Source organism: Physeter macrocephalus, chromosome 20 (genome assembly GCF_002837175.3).
Source record: "Physeter macrocephalus isolate SW-GA chromosome 20, ASM283717v5, whole genome shotgun sequence".
NCBI classification, from domain to species: domain Eukaryota; kingdom Metazoa; phylum Chordata; class Mammalia; order Artiodactyla; family Physeteridae; genus Physeter; species Physeter macrocephalus.
The window spans coordinates 19,109,271-19,128,134 of record NC_041233.1 but is presented as its reverse complement, the minus strand read 5'-3'; the positions used below and the strand labels follow the sequence as shown (position 1 = coordinate 19,128,134).

The 18,864-nt window shown below is 36.2% G+C and overlaps 1 protein-coding gene across 10 annotated transcripts in view; it reads left to right on the top strand.

Annotated features, from left to right (window-relative positions):
- CTNNA3 (catenin alpha 3) overlaps positions 1 to 18,864 on the top strand; it is a 1,750,900-nt gene that overhangs the window by 1,080,909 nt on the left and 651,127 nt on the right. Inside the window, exon 13 of one of the 10 annotated variants that reach the window (XM_028481842.1) lies at positions 385 to 795. The exons of the other annotated variants lie outside the window; for them this stretch is intronic. The gene's annotated coding sequence lies outside the window, so the exon portion shown is untranslated. Of the gene's footprint in view, positions 1 to 384; positions 796 to 18,864 lie in introns of those variants that run through there. 10 annotated transcript variants of the gene reach the window in all.

Sequence of the window (18,864 nt, the reverse complement as noted above, 5' to 3'; positions counted from 1 at the left end):
CTTTAGCTTACTTTCCCACTTGGGTTTTAAGTAAAAATGCATATTTTTGTATGACCCCTTAATACTGTTTGGGAAGATGAAAGAGATAAAAACCACCTATTTATGGAATAAAGTAAATTCTCTTGGAGTGGAATAAAGTTCCTCAGGCAAGGCTTGTCAAAGTGATCACACCCATTTCATGCCTACAATTACTGATGACCAACCTTTCTCTCTCCAGCCCAGAGTCATCTCCAAACTAGACTCCTATTTCAAACTCCTGCAGACACCTCCATTTTAACTTTCTGCAGATACCTTGAATTATTGAACATATTCAATTATGAACTCTTCTTTTTTTTTTTTTCCCCCACTCTCGTCTTGCACTTACATCAGTATTTTCTCTTTCAGGTAATGAAATCACCAACCTCCAAATTTCCCAAACCAGCGTCCTGAAAATCATTCATCTCTCATTGCTAGTAATTCTGCCTTGTTGGTGTCTTGCAAATATATCCCATTCTTTGCATGCCTAACTACTACTGACTCCGTCCAGGACCTTCTGATTTCTCACCCGAATTATTCTTATATTCTTATTATTCTTATTATGCTTATTCTTATTATTATCCCTTGGTACTCCATCCTGCTCATCTCCTAGATATCCTTCACAAAGCTGCCAGAATGATCTCTTTAAAACAAAATATTGATCCTATCACCCCCTTACTTAAAGCCTTTAAATGAGTTAAAAAGATCTTTGGATGAATCCAGAATCCTTAGGAAGATAACTAAGAAGCTTCATGACCTTGGCCCTTACTTTCTCCAGCCTCATCTCTCACCACTTTCCTCACCCTCCCTACCACATTCTTTGATAAAGTCATATTTTATGATACCTTTCACCATTCACTTTATATGCACTGCTCTTCCTGGTTCTTTGCTATCTCCCATGAAACACACAAAATTAACACATACACACACTTCTTTTTTCTGTCAGAGCACTCTTAATCAAAGAAAGATCTCTGGGAAGGACATCCTTTTAAATCAAGCATGTAGCAATACAGTAGTGAACCACAAACAATAGTCCAATGAGCAGACTAAATTTCTCTAATATTATAGCTAGATCACCAAGTAGTCATAGCTCAAGACACAATATAAAAAAACATAACTTCTTCTGAGGAGCCTTATGTGACCCTACAGGCTAACTTTGTTGTCTCTTCAGCATTACCCCTTCTGCATACCCTAGTTGTGGTTCTTAACACAATATACTTATGAGAACTGTTATGCTCTAAACAACTTGAAGGCAGAAGACCATATTTTTTCCTTTTGTACCCTTCCTGGATATGATAAGCTTTGAGTGTCTAATAAATGCAGTGAAGAATCTTGAATGAGGCTGTAAATATAAAACAGTGTAAAGGTTGGTAAAGACTTGCCAGTTCTGTGTAATCACATGATTGGAGAAGCATAGATGAGGGAACTAGTAGGTCAGGTAGCAGATGGTTGGACTCTGTGATAATTAGTTCTACAGGCTTTCCCCCTCCTCTTTACCCTTACTGTTCAGGGAACATTAATAATCACAAGTAACTGGGGGAAACATTTTGTTGTTGTTGTCATTATTATTTACAATCTCACATTGCTTTCTAAGGAAGACAGATCTTAATTTTGTTCTGAGTGTGATAACATGTTAGGTTGTATGATTTGGGTAGGAGGAGCTGGTGCAGAATGGATGTAAGGTATCTAGATTTCATACAGAAACTTTTAAGGTTAGTGCTAGAAGGAACCTTAACCCAGTTCCCACCTAAAGTGTGGTCTGTGAACTAGTGCTGGTCAGTCCATAACAGTGACCCCAGTTGATGGGAAGCACTTAGAAATTGTTATAGTGACTTAACAGAGGACTTTTATTCCGTTTAATCTAATAGAAAAATTTAGGATTCTATGTTGTATAAATTTATTTTTTATTAATTCATACTTTGTATATATGTTTTAAAGCATTGGTTCATAACAGATTGGAAAGATAAAATAACTAGTTCTTTAGTACACAGAGGAACACTCCTTTAATGCATGTCTTTTCAGTAAACCTTAAAGAATCTGGTTTACAAAATTTTCTGTGTAGAGTCTCTCTGCCGATCCTCATAAAGCTCATATGTAGACCTCCAGAAGGACTCTTGATATGGCTAAAACCCATCATTTATAGACAAGAGAACTGAACACTAGAGAAGTGAAATAATCTATCCAAGATTTGATAGCAAACTGGAATCAACACTTAGTTTACTTCACCAAAATAATGTCTTGTTCTTCCTGTTTCTAAATGCCCCATTTATACCGCTTGATACCACCAGAATGGGGATCGTGTTTTTTCTTCTCAAACTTTGTGATGCACTATAGTGTGGCATGGGGCTTTGGGGAGATTGGCCTGCTCTGCCTACCTGCTTAAGATAACATATACAATACACTTATTATGACATTGTAGCAAAATTAAAGGGCAACCTTTGCTGCTAGTATGACTATTAACTGTTGATTCCAAAATGTATTCTTGATGTAGCTTACTTTAACCTTTATTGAAAGAATAATAATTCTTGACTGACAATTTTGTTTGTGGAAAATGCCTTTAATCTAGAGCCTGGTGATGGTACCTGGAAGATATGGACATTGCCAGCATATGCATTTTATTTTGTTTTCATCTGAGTCTCATGGCCAAAGCTGGTTGCTACCAAAAAAAAAAAAAAAAAAGACAATGAGAAATGGTGTCTCTGAAATTTGAAGTCTGATGTGAGAGAGTCTGCAGAGTCACAAATGAAAGCATCCAGGCAGAAAGGATATCTTTGGCTTTCTTGTCGTGTGTGATTGATGTTTCCTGTAGTCACCTGAGCTCATGTGTCCTAGTATTTTTTTCTCTTGCTGCCACAGTCATTATTAATGATTAAGGTACATAACTAGTATAACACCTGGCTATTAACTTCAGGAAGTAGATTGGGGTGCACAGCATTTGACCTCACAGACACTCAAGGCAAGTCTGTAGAGCTTTCTTCATTGCATAAAGCTGAATGCTCTCTCTTTCCCCATCCCCGCTACAATTTTGACAACCTGCCCACACCTGAACAAGTCAGTCTCACCTCTTTCTCTGTCGCTATTCTTTTCCAGTCCATTTCACAAGCTGGAAGAAATAAGATAAATTAAATTGCAATTGTGTGTGTATGTGTTTTAAAGGTACTGAATTCAACTTGTATAAATCACCATTATTTATGTTAACAGTAAGTAAATCTTCCCATTGTACCAAATGCTTTCTACCAATGATATAGACATGACTGGTTTTATGTAAACAGTAACTCTGAAATCGTGCACCTGTCTTTGGTCCCTTTTGTTTTACATACAGTCAGTTTGTGACCTCTCTGCTTCCAGATTCAAATACCTGGCTAGCTTGGCCTTTTCTTTCTCCAGATATTCCCTCCCAGATATTTTGGGTCAATAGGGTCAGTATTTGGGTCAAAATTTAAATCTTAAAAAGATTTAAATTTTATTTTCATATAGCTTGAAGATAACATAATTAGAAAGGTAAACTGTAATCTAAACAGTCTCATAATGGGAGCATATGCCAATAAAAATGATTCAGGCTGATTTTCTCTTTTGAGTGGTCCACATCACTACTCTTAATCATAAGCATAGAAATTTTAGAGATGAACTAAAAGTAAATCTTATTAAGTGGTCAAGAGGCTGGAGGAAGTAAGAAAATAACACAGCTCTCAAATTAATTAAATTCAGATTGCCAGTAATTTTAATCATGTTGACAGCTATTTACTTTGCATCATTTTAGCTAAGTAAGCAAAACTATTACTCTGTAGATTCTATTCCTCAACTAACTTGACTGCCATAGTAAAAATAAACATCTTAGTTATTTTCAATACCTAAAACGGATTTCCAGTTTCAGGATGGGAAATTAAACCAATCATATTTCTTTCTTCCCCTTCATACTCTAATTCCATGGAACTGACTAAAGTACCAAGTGAGCAAAAGAAAATCTGTAACAATGCTGGAAAACAGGGAAGGGTGACATCAATAAGCAGACACTTTCAGGAATTTAGTTTTTGAAAATGAAGATGTGTTGGGTTTACCAAGGAGCTGACAAAGGCTTTTTTAAAGCCCAATATCAGCAAAGTAGGGAAACCTTGAGAGGCAAGTCAGCAAATTTCTCCAATAGAAAACTGATGGAAACCCAGGCTTGGGAAATTATAGCATTATTTAACCCCTATTTGGAAGGATGGGTGTATCAGTGAGAATAACACAGTAGGGCTTCTAGAATTTATCAGAGCTCTGCAGAAAGATGTTAAACAAAATATTTGCTCTAATGCTTCCTCCAAGTGCTTTCATCAGCATCCTAAATGCAACTGGAGCTTTTCTTACCCACCTCACTCTTGCTTTTTCTTTTTGGAACACAATTGTCAAGTTCATTCCCAGTACCTGTACCTGGTAGGAAATCTCACTTTCTGCTTCTCTCTGTTCCCTGAACATTGCAATTTCATGACATCAAATGTTGGCCCAAGCATAAGGAGCCATTGACAGCCACCACCAGTATGGGCCATCTAAACCTGAACCCAGCAATATGAAAAGATAATGAAATAACCAGTCATTGGGGAGCAAAAGAGGAAAGCTGGAACTCAGAGCAAATGTTCCCAATGAAACACAGGAAACATAGATATTGCAGATGGGTAATCAGAAGAGAACTATTTAAAAGTCTAATTAAATGTCCTCACTGATATTTGAGATGTTGGCTTTTTTTTTGTCATCTTTTGTCATCTTGTCTCTGTAAAATAGTACAGTGCTATGTAAAAGGAACAATAGGGTAATTTTACTGAAAGATTACCATAGAGCACTCACTGTTCTCTGATCTTTACATATTAACTCATTCAATCCTCACAATGACCGTATGAAAGATATGTTATTATTAGCTCCATGGGATGAGGAAACTGAGGCATAGTTAACATACCTTGCCCGAGGTTAAATAGCTATTAACTTGCCAGGCCAAGGCTCAAAAGAACCTAAGTCCAGGCCAATACTTTTTAATTATTACTCTGAAAGGTAGCTATTGTTTTAAAGGAAAAATAAAACAACAAAACAAATTAATAGGAAAAGTAAAAACAGAACAGCTACCCATGAAAACCAGAAACAAACTCAAGGAATTATCCCGTACCTTAGATTCGAGAACAAGGAGTTGGAAAATCTCAGTAAATATTAGAAACATGGAATTTAGACACAAAGATCCAACACATAAAATCTTAGAAATATACTCCCCTGAGCTAAAGACTTGAGGCTACAGACCAAAAAAATTGACCAAGAGCTGAGTCAGTAATAATGAAAGAAGACTCACACCTAAACATTATTGTGAGATTTCTGAATTTCAATAATAAAGAGAAAACCCTATAAACTTCCTAATAGAATGCAAGAATATTAACAAAGGCAAGAAATCAAATTGACATTGAGATTCTAATCTGACACTCTAAGCCAGACAATGTACTTGGGAAGTGCTTGAAATAAGTAGAAAAATGCCCTTGTTTATTTTGTTCAGATGTCTTTTGATGTTTACTTTGAAATGATGAATATAATGAGGTCCATATGTAGTCTGCACTGCCTTCAAGATTCTGCAGTATATCCTTTGATGATGTAGCTACATTTGCTACATCTAATTGTAGGAATTTAATTATTGAGATATTGGAAGCTTACATATATCATTTTCCATCAATGAAGAGATTCTTAATAAACACCTGTCTAGAATTTTTGTATCCCAAACTAAAAAAATTCAGTATTCAGTTAAGCCTGCTTTATTAAGGTGTTGTCATTTTATTTTGTGGTCATGACTTTTATAATGTTCTAATGTGATTGTTTCTTCTGATTTGAGGGGAGAATACATAGACTGACATAATTTAACAACATTTAATGAATCTTTTATTCTTTTTCCAATAATTTTTTAGTGACTTCGACACCTAGTGTCAAGATTATAATTTCATTAATGTATGTAATTTGTCTATATGATGATTGAATGAGCAAGAATCTTTAACAAAGAAATAAGCATGATGAAATACATAAACAAAGGTAGTACACAGTCTTATTAAAGTGATGGTAAATGATGATAAAGTCAGTTTTCAAATATTTTGCATGCAATTTGTTATCAGCTGTGGACATTTAATGCCTCATTAGCCATGGATTAAATCACTAGTTTAGAATCTATCCTCAGCAATAGTAAATGCCCATTACATCCAATTAGAATACAAACTGAGGTGGAAAGAAGTTGAAGTAAGAATGGGAGTTAGGTTCCAGTTCTGGCTTTGCAGCTAACCACTTCTGTGGCCTTAGGAAAAGTATTCAAATATCTAAAAATAAGCATTTGAAATAAAGTTTTAAAACTCTTGAGCACTTAATCTGGGCTCATTCAGTCTTAGTTCTTATTATTCTGAAAGTGATGTCCATCATTAGGATCCAGACTATGACAAAAACCTACACTGCAGGTCTTTGGTAATACATAAATTTTAAAAGGAGTAATGCACTCCAATTCAAATATTAATAGGATGATTTCAGTAATGGTTTTCAGCAATTGTACAAAATTGATATTGATTAGATCTTAATTGAAATTCCTAATAAAAAGATTTATCATTAGCCATGAAGTTTTCCACTCAAGTACTCAAATAATGTTTGAGAATGCTTTAAACTTTTATGTTTTACAGATTGAAAACATATATATATATACACAGTTATTTACATATATACACATGTGTATATATATATAAATAATTCTGACAGTTTGTTGAAAAGAATACAAGATTAAGTGCCATGTTTTGTGTGTGTGTATGTTTCTATGTGTGTGTTCATCATTTATAAATGGGGTATTAGAGGCATTATTCCAGGCAAATATCTATTCAAGTGTCTTCCACTACCTGTAATTCTAGTCTACTTTGAAGCTGGTGGGCATACTCTGTGGTAGGAAGAGTTCTGAAGATGTCCCCTCAAGATTCCCTTTTCTCGTTACAATCAAACACTAATCTAGGTCCTGCTGTAAAGGAATTTTGCAGATGTAATGAAGTTAAGTTTACTAACCTATTGACTTTAAAAAATGAAGAGTATTTTGGATTATACCAGTGAGATCAATGTTATCGCATAAGCCCTTAAAAGCAGAAGAAGGAGGCAGAAGAATAAGAGAGATGAGCACAGAAGAGATGAGGCAGAAGAGGTCAGAAAGATTCAAAATATGGGAAAGACTCAGCCCACTGTTGCTGCCTTTGAAGATGTAGAAAGAGGATCTTAAAGAATGCGGGCTGTCTCCCTGGCTGAAAGCTACAAGGAAATGTAGACCTTGGTCCTACAGTAGCATGGAACTGAATCCAGCCAATAACCTGAATGAGTTTGGAAGTGGGTTCTTCCTCCAAACCTCCAAATAAGAGTCCAGGCTGGCCCACATTTTGATGTGAGCCTTTTGAGTCCCAGGGCAGAGGAATTAGCTGAACTGCCCAGACTCCTGAACTATAGAACTGTGAGATAATACATTTGTATTGTTTTTCAGCTGCTAAATTTGTGGTAATTTGTTATGGCAGCGATAGGAAACTACTACATACTGAAAACGTGGACATAATCTCAGATAGTGGTTCTTAGTGACTCTCAGGACCCATTGAAAGAAGAATTTAAAGAATTTTTAGGTGAAACATCTATATTATTCAAATATTTCTTTCTCAAAATTCTCAGTTTTCAATATTGGACTGGCACTTCTTTTCTTCTTTTTTTTTTTTTTTTTTTTTACTTCGAATAGAGTGTTGGAAGTTTATTATTTTTTTTATGTATTATTTTTTTTCGCAGTACGTGGGCCTCTAACTGTCACGGCCTTTCCCGTTGCAGAGCACAGGCTCTGGACGCGCAGGCTCAGCGGCCATGGCTCACGCGCCCAGCCGCTCCGCGGCATGTGGGATCTTCCCGGACCGGGGCACGAACCCGTGTCCCCTGCATCGGCAGGCAGACTCCCAACCACTGCGCCACCAGGGAAGCCCCTGGAAGTTTATTTTTATTATTATTATTTTTTTAACATCTTCATTGGAGTATAATTGCTTTACAATGGTGTGTTAGCTTCTGCTCTACAACAAAGTGAATCAGCTATACATATACATATATCCCCATATCTCCTCCCTCTTGTGTCTCCCTCCCACCCTCCCTATCCCACCCTTCTAGGTGGTCACAAAGCACCGAGCTGATGTCCCTGTGCTACGCAGCTGCTTCCCACTAGCTATCTATTTTACATTTGGTAGTACCCTTTTCATTGCTGATTGAAAATCCTGAGCCAAAAATGTGACCTGTCCCTGGGAAGTAAACAGTATCTAGTGGATTGTACATCGTGTGTAAATTTAAAGTCCAGCTTTAACTTTATTGTTTTTTATCATTTACTCTTTAGCTTACTTTCCCACTTGGGTTTTAAGTAAAAATGCATATTTTTGTATGACCCCTTAATACTGTTTGGGAAGATGAAAGAGATAAAAACCACCTATTTATGGAATAAAGTAAATTCTCTTGGAGTGGAATAAAGTTCCTCAGGCAAGGCTTGTCAAAGTGATCACACCCATTTCATGCCTACAATTACTGATGACCAACCTTTCTCTCTCCAGCCCAGAGTCATCTCCAAACTAGACTCCTATTTCAAACTCCTGCAGACACCTCCATTTTAACTTTCTGCAGATACCTTGAATTATTGAACATATTCAATTATGAACTCTTCTTTTTTTTTTTTTCCCCCACTCTCGTCTTGCACTTACATCAGTATTTTCTCTTTCAGGTAATGAAATCACCAACCTCCAAATTTCCCAAACCAGCGTCCTGAAAATCATTCATCTCTCATTGCTAGTAATTCTGCCTTGTTGGTGTCTTGCAAATATATCCCATTCTTTGCATGCCTAACTACTACTGACTCCGTCCAGGACCTTCTGATTTCTCACCCGAATTATTCTTATATTCTTATTATTCTTATTATGCTTATTCTTATTATTATCCCTTGGTACTCCATCCTGCTCATCTCCTAGATATCCTTCACAAAGCTGCCAGAATGATCTCTTTAAAACAAAATATTGATCCTATCACCCCCTTACTTAAAGCCTTTAAATGAGTTAAAAAGATCTTTGGATGAATCCAGAATCCTTAGGAAGATAACTAAGAAGCTTCATGACCTTGGCCCTTACTTTCTCCAGCCTCATCTCTCACCACTTGCCTCACCCTCCCTACCACATTCTTTGATAAAGTCATATTTTATGATACCTTTCACCATTCACTTTATATGCACTGCTCTTCCTGGTTCTTTGCTATCTCCCATGAAACACACAAAATTAACACATACACACACTTCTTTTTTCTGTCAGAGCACTCTTAATCAAAGAAAGATCTCTGGGAAGGACATCCTTTTAAATCAAGCATGTAGCAATACAGTAGTGAACCACAAACAATAGTCCAATGAGCAGACTAAATTTCTCTAATATTATAGCTAGATCACCAAGTAGTCATAGCTCAAGACACAATATAAAAAAACATAACTTCTTCTGAGGAGCCTTATGTGACCCTACAGGCTAACTTTGTTGTCTCTTCAGCATTACCCCTTCTGCATACCCTAGTTGTGGTTCTTAACACAATATACTTATGAGAACTGTTATGCTCTAAACAACTTGAAGGCAGAAGACCATATTTTTTCCTTTTGTACCCTTCCTGGATATGATAAGCTTTGAGTGTCTAATAAATGCAGTGAAGAATCTTGAATGAGGCTGTAAATATAAAACAGTGTAAAGGTTGGTAAAGACTTGCCAGTTCTGTGTAATCACATGATTGGAGAAGCATAGATGAGGGAACTAGTAGGTCAGGTAGCAGATGGTTGGACTCTGTGATAATTAGTTCTACAGGCTTTCCCCCTCCTCTTTACCCTTACTGTTCAGGGAACATTAATAATCACAAATAACTGGGGGAAACATTTTGTTGTTGTTGTCATTATTATTTACAATCTCACATTGCTTTCTAAGGAAGACAGATCTTAATTTTGTTCTGAGTGTGATAACATGTTAGGTTGTATGATTTGGGTAGGAGGAGCTGGTGCAGAATGGATGTAAGGTATCTAGATTTCATACAGAAACTTTTAAGGTTAGTGCTAGAAGGAACCTTAACCCAGTTCCCACCTAAAGTGTGGTCTGTGAACTAGTGCTGGTCAGTCCATAACAGTGACCCCAGTTGATGGGAAGCACTTAGAAATTGTTATAGTGACTTAACAGAGGACTTTTATTCCGTTTAATCTAATAGAAAAATTTAGGATTCTATGTTGTATAAATTTATTTTTTATTAATTCATACTTTGTATATATGTTTTAAAGCATTGGTTCATAACAGATTGGAAAGATAAAATAACTAGTTCTTTAGTACACAGAGGAACACTCCTTTAATGCATGTCTTTTCAGTAAACCTTAAAGAATCTGGTTTACAAAATTTTCTGTGTAGAGTCTCTCTGCCGATCCTCATGAAGCTCATATGTAGACCTCCAGAAGGACTCTTGATATGGCTAAAACCCATCATTTATAGACAAGAGAACTGAACACTAGAGAAGTGAAATAATCTATCCAAGATTTGATAGCAAACTGGAATCAACACTTAGTTTACTTCACCAAAATAATGTCTTGTTCTTCCTGTTTCTAAATGCCCCATTTATACCGCTTGATACCACCAGAATGGGGATCGTGTTTTTTCTTCTCAAACTTTGTGATGCACTATAGTGTGGCATGGGGCTTTGGGGAGATTGGCCTGCTCTGCCTACCTGCTTAAGATAACATATACAATACACTTATTATGACATTGTAGCAAAATTAAAGGGCAACCTTTGCTGCTAGTATGACTATTAACTGTTGATTCCAAAATGTATTCTTGATGTAGCTTACTTTAACCTTTATTGAAAGAATAATAATTCTTGACTGACAATTTTGTTTGTGGAAAATGCCTTTAATCTAGAGCCTGGTGATGGTACCTGGAAGATATGGACATTGCCAGCATATGCATTTTATTTTGTTTTCATCTGAGTCTCATGGCCAAAGCTGGTTGCTACCAAAAAAAAAAAAAAAAAGACAATGAGAAATGGTGTCTCTGAAATTTGAAGTCTGATGTGAGAGAGTCTGCAGAGTCACAAATGAAAGCATCCAGGCAGAAAGGATATCTTTGGCTTTCTTGTCGTGTGTGATTGATGTTTCCTGTAGTCACCTGAGCTCATGTGTCCTAGTATTTTTTTCTCTTGCTGCCACAGTCATTATTAATGATTAAGGTACATAACTAGTATAACACCTGGCTATTAACTTCAGGAAGTAGATTGGGGTGCACAGCATTTGACCTCACAGACACTCAAGGCAAGTCTGTAGAGCTTTCTTCATTGCATAAAGCTGAATGCTCTCTCTTTCCCCATCCCCGCTACAATTTTGACAACCTGCCCACACCTGAACAAGTCAGTCTCACCTCTTTCTCTGTCGCTATTCTTTTCCAGTCCATTTCACAAGCTGGAAGAAATAAGATAAATTAAATTGCAATTGTGTGTGTATGTGTTTTAAAGGTACTGAATTCAACTTGTATAAATCACCATTATTTATGTTAACAGTAAGTAAATCTTCCCATTGTACCAAATGCTTTCTACCAATGATATAGACATGACTGGTTTTATGTAAACAGTAACTCTGAAATCGTGCACCTGTCTTTGGTCCCTTTTGTTTTACATACAGTCAGTTTGTGACCTCTCTGCTTCCAGATTCAAATACCTGGCTAGCTTGGCCTTTTCTTTCTCCAGATATTCCCTCCCAGATATTTTGGGTCAATAGGGTCAGTATTTGGGTCAAAATTTAAATCTTAAAAAGATTTAAATTTTATTTTCATATAGCTTGAAGATAACATAATTAGAAAGGTAAACTGTAATCTAAACAGTCTCATAATGGGAGCATATGCCAATAAAAATGATTCAGGCTGATTTTCTCTTTTGAGTGGTCCACATCACTACTCTTAATCATAAGCATAGAAATTTTAGAGATGAACTAAAAGTAAATCTTATTAAGTGGTCAAGAGGCTGGAGGAAGTAAGAAAATAACACAGCTCTCAAATTAATTAAATTCAGATTGCCAGTAATTTTAATCATGTTGACAGCTATTTACTTTGCATCATTTTAGCTAAGTAAGCAAAACTATTACTCTGTAGATTCTATTCCTCAACTAACTTGACTGCCATAGTAAAAATAAACATCTTAGTTATTTTCAATACCTAAAACGGATTTCCAGTTTCAGGATGGGAAATTAAACCAATCATATTTCTTTCTTCCCCTTCATACTCTAATTCCATGGAACTGACTAAAGTACCAAGTGAGCAAAAGAAAATCTGTAACAATGCTGGAAAACAGGGAAGGGTGACATCAATAAGCAGACACTTTCAGGAATTTAGTTTTTGAAAATGAAGATGTGTTGGGTTTACCAAGGAGCTGACAAAGGCTTTTTTAAAGCCCAATATCAGCAAAGTAGGGAAACCTTGAGAGGCAAGTCAGCAAATTTCTCCAATAGAAAACTGATGGAAACCCAGGCTTGGGAAATTATAGCATTATTTAACCCCTATTTGGAAGGATGGGTGTATCAGTGAGAATAACACAGTAGGGCTTCTAGAATTTATCAGAGCTCTGCAGAAAGATGTTAAACAAAATATTTGCTCTAATGCTTCCTCCAAGTGCTTTCATCAGCATCCTAAATGCAACTGGAGCTTTTCTTACCCACCTCACTCTTGCTTTTTCTTTTTGGAACACAATTGTCAAGTTCATTCCCAGTACCTGTACCTGGTAGGAAATCTCACTTTCTGCTTCTCTCTGTTCCCTGAACATTGCAATTTCATGACATCAAATGTTGGCCCAAGCATAAGGAGCCATTGACAGCCACCACCAGTATGGGCCATCTAAACCTGAACCCAGCAATATGAAAAGATAATGAAATAACCAGTCATTGGGGAGCAAAAGAGGAAAGCTGGAACTCAGAGCAAATGTTCCCAATGAAACACAGGAAACATAGATATTGCAGATGGGTAATCAGAAGAGAACTATTTAAAATTCTAATTAAATGTCCTCACTGATATTTGAGATGTTGGCTTTTTTTTTGTCATCTTTTGTCATCTTGTCTCTGTAAAATAGTACAGTGCTATGTAAAAGGAACAATAGGGTAATTTTACTGAAAGATTACCATAGAGCACTCACTGTTCTCTGATCTTTACATATTAACTCATTCAATCCTCACAATGACCGTATGAAAGATATGTTATTATTAGCTCCATGGGATGAGGAAACTGAGGCATAGTTAACATACCTTGCCCGAGGTTAAATAGCTATTAACTTGCCAGGCCAAGGCTCAAAAGAACCTAAGTCCAGGCCAATACTTTTTAATTATTACTCTGAAAGGTAGCTATTGTTTTAAAGGAAAAATAAAACAACAAAACAAATTAATAGGAAAAGTAAAAACAGAACAGCTACCCATGAAAACCAGAAACAAACTCAAGGAATTATCCCGTACCTTAGATTCGAGAACAAGGAGTTGGAAAATCTCAGTAAATATTAGAAACATGGAATTTAGACACAAAGATCCAACACATAAAATCTTAGAAATATACTCCCCTGAGCTAAAGACTTGAGGCTACAGACCAAAAAAATTGACCAAGAGCTGAGTCAGTAATAATGAAAGAAGACTCACACCTAAACATTATTGTGAGATTTCTGAATTTCAATAATAAAGAGAAAACCCTATAAACTTCCTAATAGAATGCAAGAATATTAACAAAGGCAAGAAATCAAATTGACATTGAGATTCTAATCTGACACTCTAAGCCAGACAATGTACTTGGGAAGTGCTTGAAATAAGTAGAAAAATGCCCTTGTTTATTTTGTTCAGATGTCTTTTGATGTTTACTTTGAAATGATGAATATAACGAGGTCCATATGTAGTCTGCACTGCCTTCAAGATTCTGCAGTATATCCTTTGATGATGTAGCTACATTTGCTACATCTAATTGTAGGAATTTAATTATTGAGATATTGGAAGCTTACATATATCATTTTCCATCAATGAAGAGATTCTTAATAAACACCTGTCTAGAATTTTTGTATCCCAAACTAAAAAAATTCAGTATTCAGTTAAGCCTGCTTTATTAAGGTGTTGTCATTTTATTTTGTGGTCATGACTTTTATAATGTTCTAATGTGATTGTTTCTTCTGATTTGAGGGGAGAATACATAGACTGACGTAATTTAACAACATTTAATGAATCTTTTATTCTTTTTCCAATAATTTTTAGTGACTTCGACACCTAGTGTCAAGATTATAATTTCATTAATGTATGTAATTTGTCTATATGATGATTGAATGAGCAAGAATCTTTAACAAAGAAATAAGCATGATGAAATACATAAACAAAGGTAGTACACAGTCTTATTAAAGTGATGGTAAATGATGATAAAGTCAGTTTTCAAATATTTTGCATGCAATTTGTTATCAGCTGTGGACATTTAATGCCTCATTAGCCATGGATTAAATCACTAGTTTAGAATCTATCCTCAGCAATAGTAAATGCCCATTACATCCAATTAGAATACAAACTGAGGTGGAAAGAAGTTGAAGTAAGAATGGGAGTTAGGTTCCAGTTCTGGCTTTGCAGCTAACCACTTCTGTGGCCTTAGGAAAAGTATTCAAATATCTAAAAATAAGCATTTGAAATAAAGTTTTAAAACTCTTGAGCACTTAATCTGGGCTCATTCAGTCTTAGTTCTTATTATTCTGAAAGTGATGTCCATCATTAGGATCCAGACTATGACAAAAACCTACACTGCAGGTCTTTGGTAATACATAAATTTTAAAAGGAGTAATGCACTCCAATTCAAATATTAATAGGATGATTTCAGTAATGGTTTTCAGCAATTGTACAAAATTGATATTGATTAGATCTTAATTGAAATTCCTAATAAAAAGATTTATCATTAGCCATGAAGTTTTCCACTCAAGTACTCAAATAATGTTTGAGAATGCTTTAAACTTTTATGTTTTACAGATTGAAAACATATATATATATACACAGTTATTTACATATATACACATGTGTATATATATATAAATAATTCTGACAGTTTGTTGAAAAGAATACAAGATTAAGTGCCATGTTTTGTGTGTGTGTATGTTTCTATGTGTGTGTTCATCATTTATAAATGGGGTATTAGAGGCATTATTCCAGGCAAATATCTATTCAAGTGTCTTCCACTACCTGTAATTCTAGTCTACTTTGAAGCTGGTGGGCATACTCTGTGGTAGGAAGAGTTCTGAAGATGTCCCCTCAAGATTCCCTTTTCTCGTTACAATCAAACACTAATCTAGGTCCTGCTGTAAAGGAATTTTGCAGATGTAATGAAGTTAAGTTTACTAACCTATTGACTTTAAAAAATGAAGAGTATTTTGGATTATACCAGTGAGATCAATGTTATCGCATAAGCCCTTAAAAGCAGAAGAAGGAGGCAGAAGAATAAGAGAGATGAGCACAGAAGAGATGAGGCAGAAGAGGTCAGAAAGATTCAAAATATGGGAAAGACTCAGCCCACTGTTGCTGCCTTTGAAGATGTAGAAAGAGGATCTTAAAGAATGCGGGCTGTCTCCCTGGCTGAAAGCTACAAGGAAATGTAGACCTTGGTCCTACAGTAGCATGGAACTGAATCCAGCCAATAACCTGAATGAGTTTGGAAGTGGGTTCTTCCTCCAAACCTCCAAATAAGAGTCCAGGCTGGCCCACATTTTGATGTGAGCCTTTTGAGTCCCAGGGCAGAGGAATTAGCTGAACTGCCCAGACTCCTGAACTATAGAACTGTGAGATAATACATTTGTATTGTTTTTCAGCTGCTAAATTTGTGGTAATTTGTTATGGCAGCGATAGGAAACTACTACATACTGAAAACGTGGACATAATCTCAGATAGTGGTTCTTAGTGACTCTCAGGACCCATTGAAAGAAGAATTTAAAGAATTTTTAGGTGAAACATCTATATTATTCAAATATTTCTTTCTCAAAATTCTCAGTTTACAATATTGGACTGGCACTTCTTTTCTTCTTTTTTTTTTTTTTTTTTTTTTACTTCGAATAGAGTTTTTTTTAATATAAGTTTTAATTCATTACTTCATTAATGTTTGGGAGCGTTGGGTCTTCGTTGCCGCGCGTGGGCTTTCTGTAGTTGGGGCGAGCAGGGGCTACTCTTGGTTGCGGTGCACGGGCTTCTCACTGCAGGGGCTTCTCATGTTGCGGAGCACGGGCTCTACGCGCGCGGACTTCAGTAGTCGTGGCGCAGGGGCTCGGTCGCGGTGGCTCGCGGGCTTAGTTGCTCCGCGGCATGTGGGATTTTCCCGGACCAGGAAGCAAACCCGTGTCCCGTGCATTGGCAGGCGGGTTGTCTTTTGTTTGTTTGTTTTTAACCATCTTTGTTGGAGTATGATTGCTTTACAGTGGTGTGTTAGTTCCCGTGGTGTAACAAAGTGAATCAGCTAGATGCATAGGTATATCCCCATATCCCCTCCCTCCTGCGTCTCCCTCCCAACCCTCCTGATCCCACCCCTCCCGGTGGTCGCAAGGCACTGGGCTGAACTCCCTGTGCTATGCAGCTGCTTCCCACTAGCTAGCTATTTTACATTTGGTATTGTATATATGTCAGTGCTACTCTCTTATTTCGTCCCGGCTTACCCTTCCCCCTCCCCGTGTCCTCAGGTCCATTCTCTACGTCTGTGTCTTTATTCCTGCCCTGCCCCTAGGCTCTTCAGAGCTTGTTTCCATGTCCTGGCTATTGTAAATAGAGCTGCAGTGAACATTGTGTGGACCAACTTTTTTTAAAAGAAATATAGAAATGTATTTTATTTTCCATGCAGTTTCTTTTCTCTTACTATCTTCTCCCCACCCTCACTGTCCCAAGGACGCCATTTAAGAACCTCAACATTCTGTACCTTTAAGGATTGTTAAAATTGAAGAAGAATAAACTCTACGTAACTGTATGCTGACAATAATTTAAAGATTAATCCTTTCTTCACTTCTTCAATTTTCTTATCAAGTCTTCGGAGGATGTATGCTAAAGGGGACTGCTATTTACAGAGCCAGCTGGGAAGGAGTGTGCCCATACCAGCCTGCACTGAATGCTCCCTCTCTCAATTAAAAATAGCTGCCAGAAGAGAGGTGCTGTGGGTAAATATAGCAGTTGAGTGAAGGAATAAAACATTCAATTTTTTTGGTTTATATTTTTAACATCATCTGATATCACAAAAAACCTACTGTAATACTTTATTATGAAATATTTTAGATATACCAAAAGACTTTGAGGAAAATTTATGAACACTGTTGTTAGCACCAATCAGCTTAAGAAAGAAAACATAAAAATAATGTAGGCTCCATTTTTCCTCTCCTAATCATTCTTTTAATTCTTCTTTTAATTCTTTTCCTCCCAGTGTTATAGAGATATAATTGACTTATAACATAGTGTAAGTTTAAGGTGTACAAAGTATTGATTTGATACACATATATTGGAAAATGATTACCATCCTAGTATTAGGTAACACCCTCATTACATCACATAGTTACCATTCTTTTTTTGTGATGCAAGCACTTAAGATCTACTCTTTTAGCAACTTTCAAGTACCCTTTGATCAACATCTCCCATTTCTTACATCCACCAGTCCCTGGTAACAACACTCTCCTCTCAGTGTCTCTGAGTTCTGCCTTTTTAGATTCCACATATAAGTGATATCATACAGTATTCATCTTTCTCTGTCTGACTGATAGCACTTAGCATAATGCCCTCAAGGTCCATCCATGTTGTTACAAAGGGAACGTCGTTCTTCTTTCTCAGGGCTGATTAGTACTCTGAATAATATAATAATACATGTTTGAATAATATACTTTATTCATTCATCCATTGATGACACTTTAGTTGTTTCAATATCTTGGCTATTGTGAATAATGCTGTAATTCGCATGGGAGTACAGATATCTATATGAGATACTGATCTGATTTCCTTTGGATGTGTACCCAGAAGTGGGATTACTGGATCATACAGTGGTTCTATTGTTAATTTTTTGAGGAACCGAAATACTGTTTTACATAGTGACTGCAACAATTTACAATCCCACCAACAGTGCATGGGGGTTCCTTTTCTCTACATCCTTTCCAACACTTCAGATCTCTTATCTTTTTGATGATAGCCATTCTGACAGGCGTGAGGTGGTATCTCATTTTGGTTTTGATTTGCATTTCCCTGATGATTAGTGATGTTGAAAACCTTTTTCTGTACCTGTGTGTCATTTCTATGTCTTCTTTGGAAAAATGTCTATTCAGTTCCTCTGCCCATTTTTAAATCAGGGTGTTTGTGTTTTTGCTATTGAGTTGTATGAGTTCTTCATATATTTTGAAGAATATATGAAGGTTATATATATATAACCCTTTATATATATTATTTGCAAATATTTTCTCCCATTCCATAGGTTGCTTTTTTATTTTACTGATGGTTTACTTCTCTGTGTAGAAGTTTTTAGTATGATGTAGTCTCACTTATTTGCTTTTGCTTTTGTTACCTTTGTTTTTTGTATCAAGTCCAAAAATTCATTACCAAGAGCAATGTTAATGTCATACATGGCCTTCATTATGCTGAGGTACATTTCTTCTATACAAAGTTTCTTAAAAGCTTTTACCTTGAAAGAATGTTGAATTTTGTCAAATTGTTTTTCCTGCATCTATTGATAATACAATAGTTATTCTTCATCGTATTAATGTGGTATATTACATTAATTAATTTATGTGTGTTGAAACATTCTTACATCGCAGGAATAAACCTCACTGAAT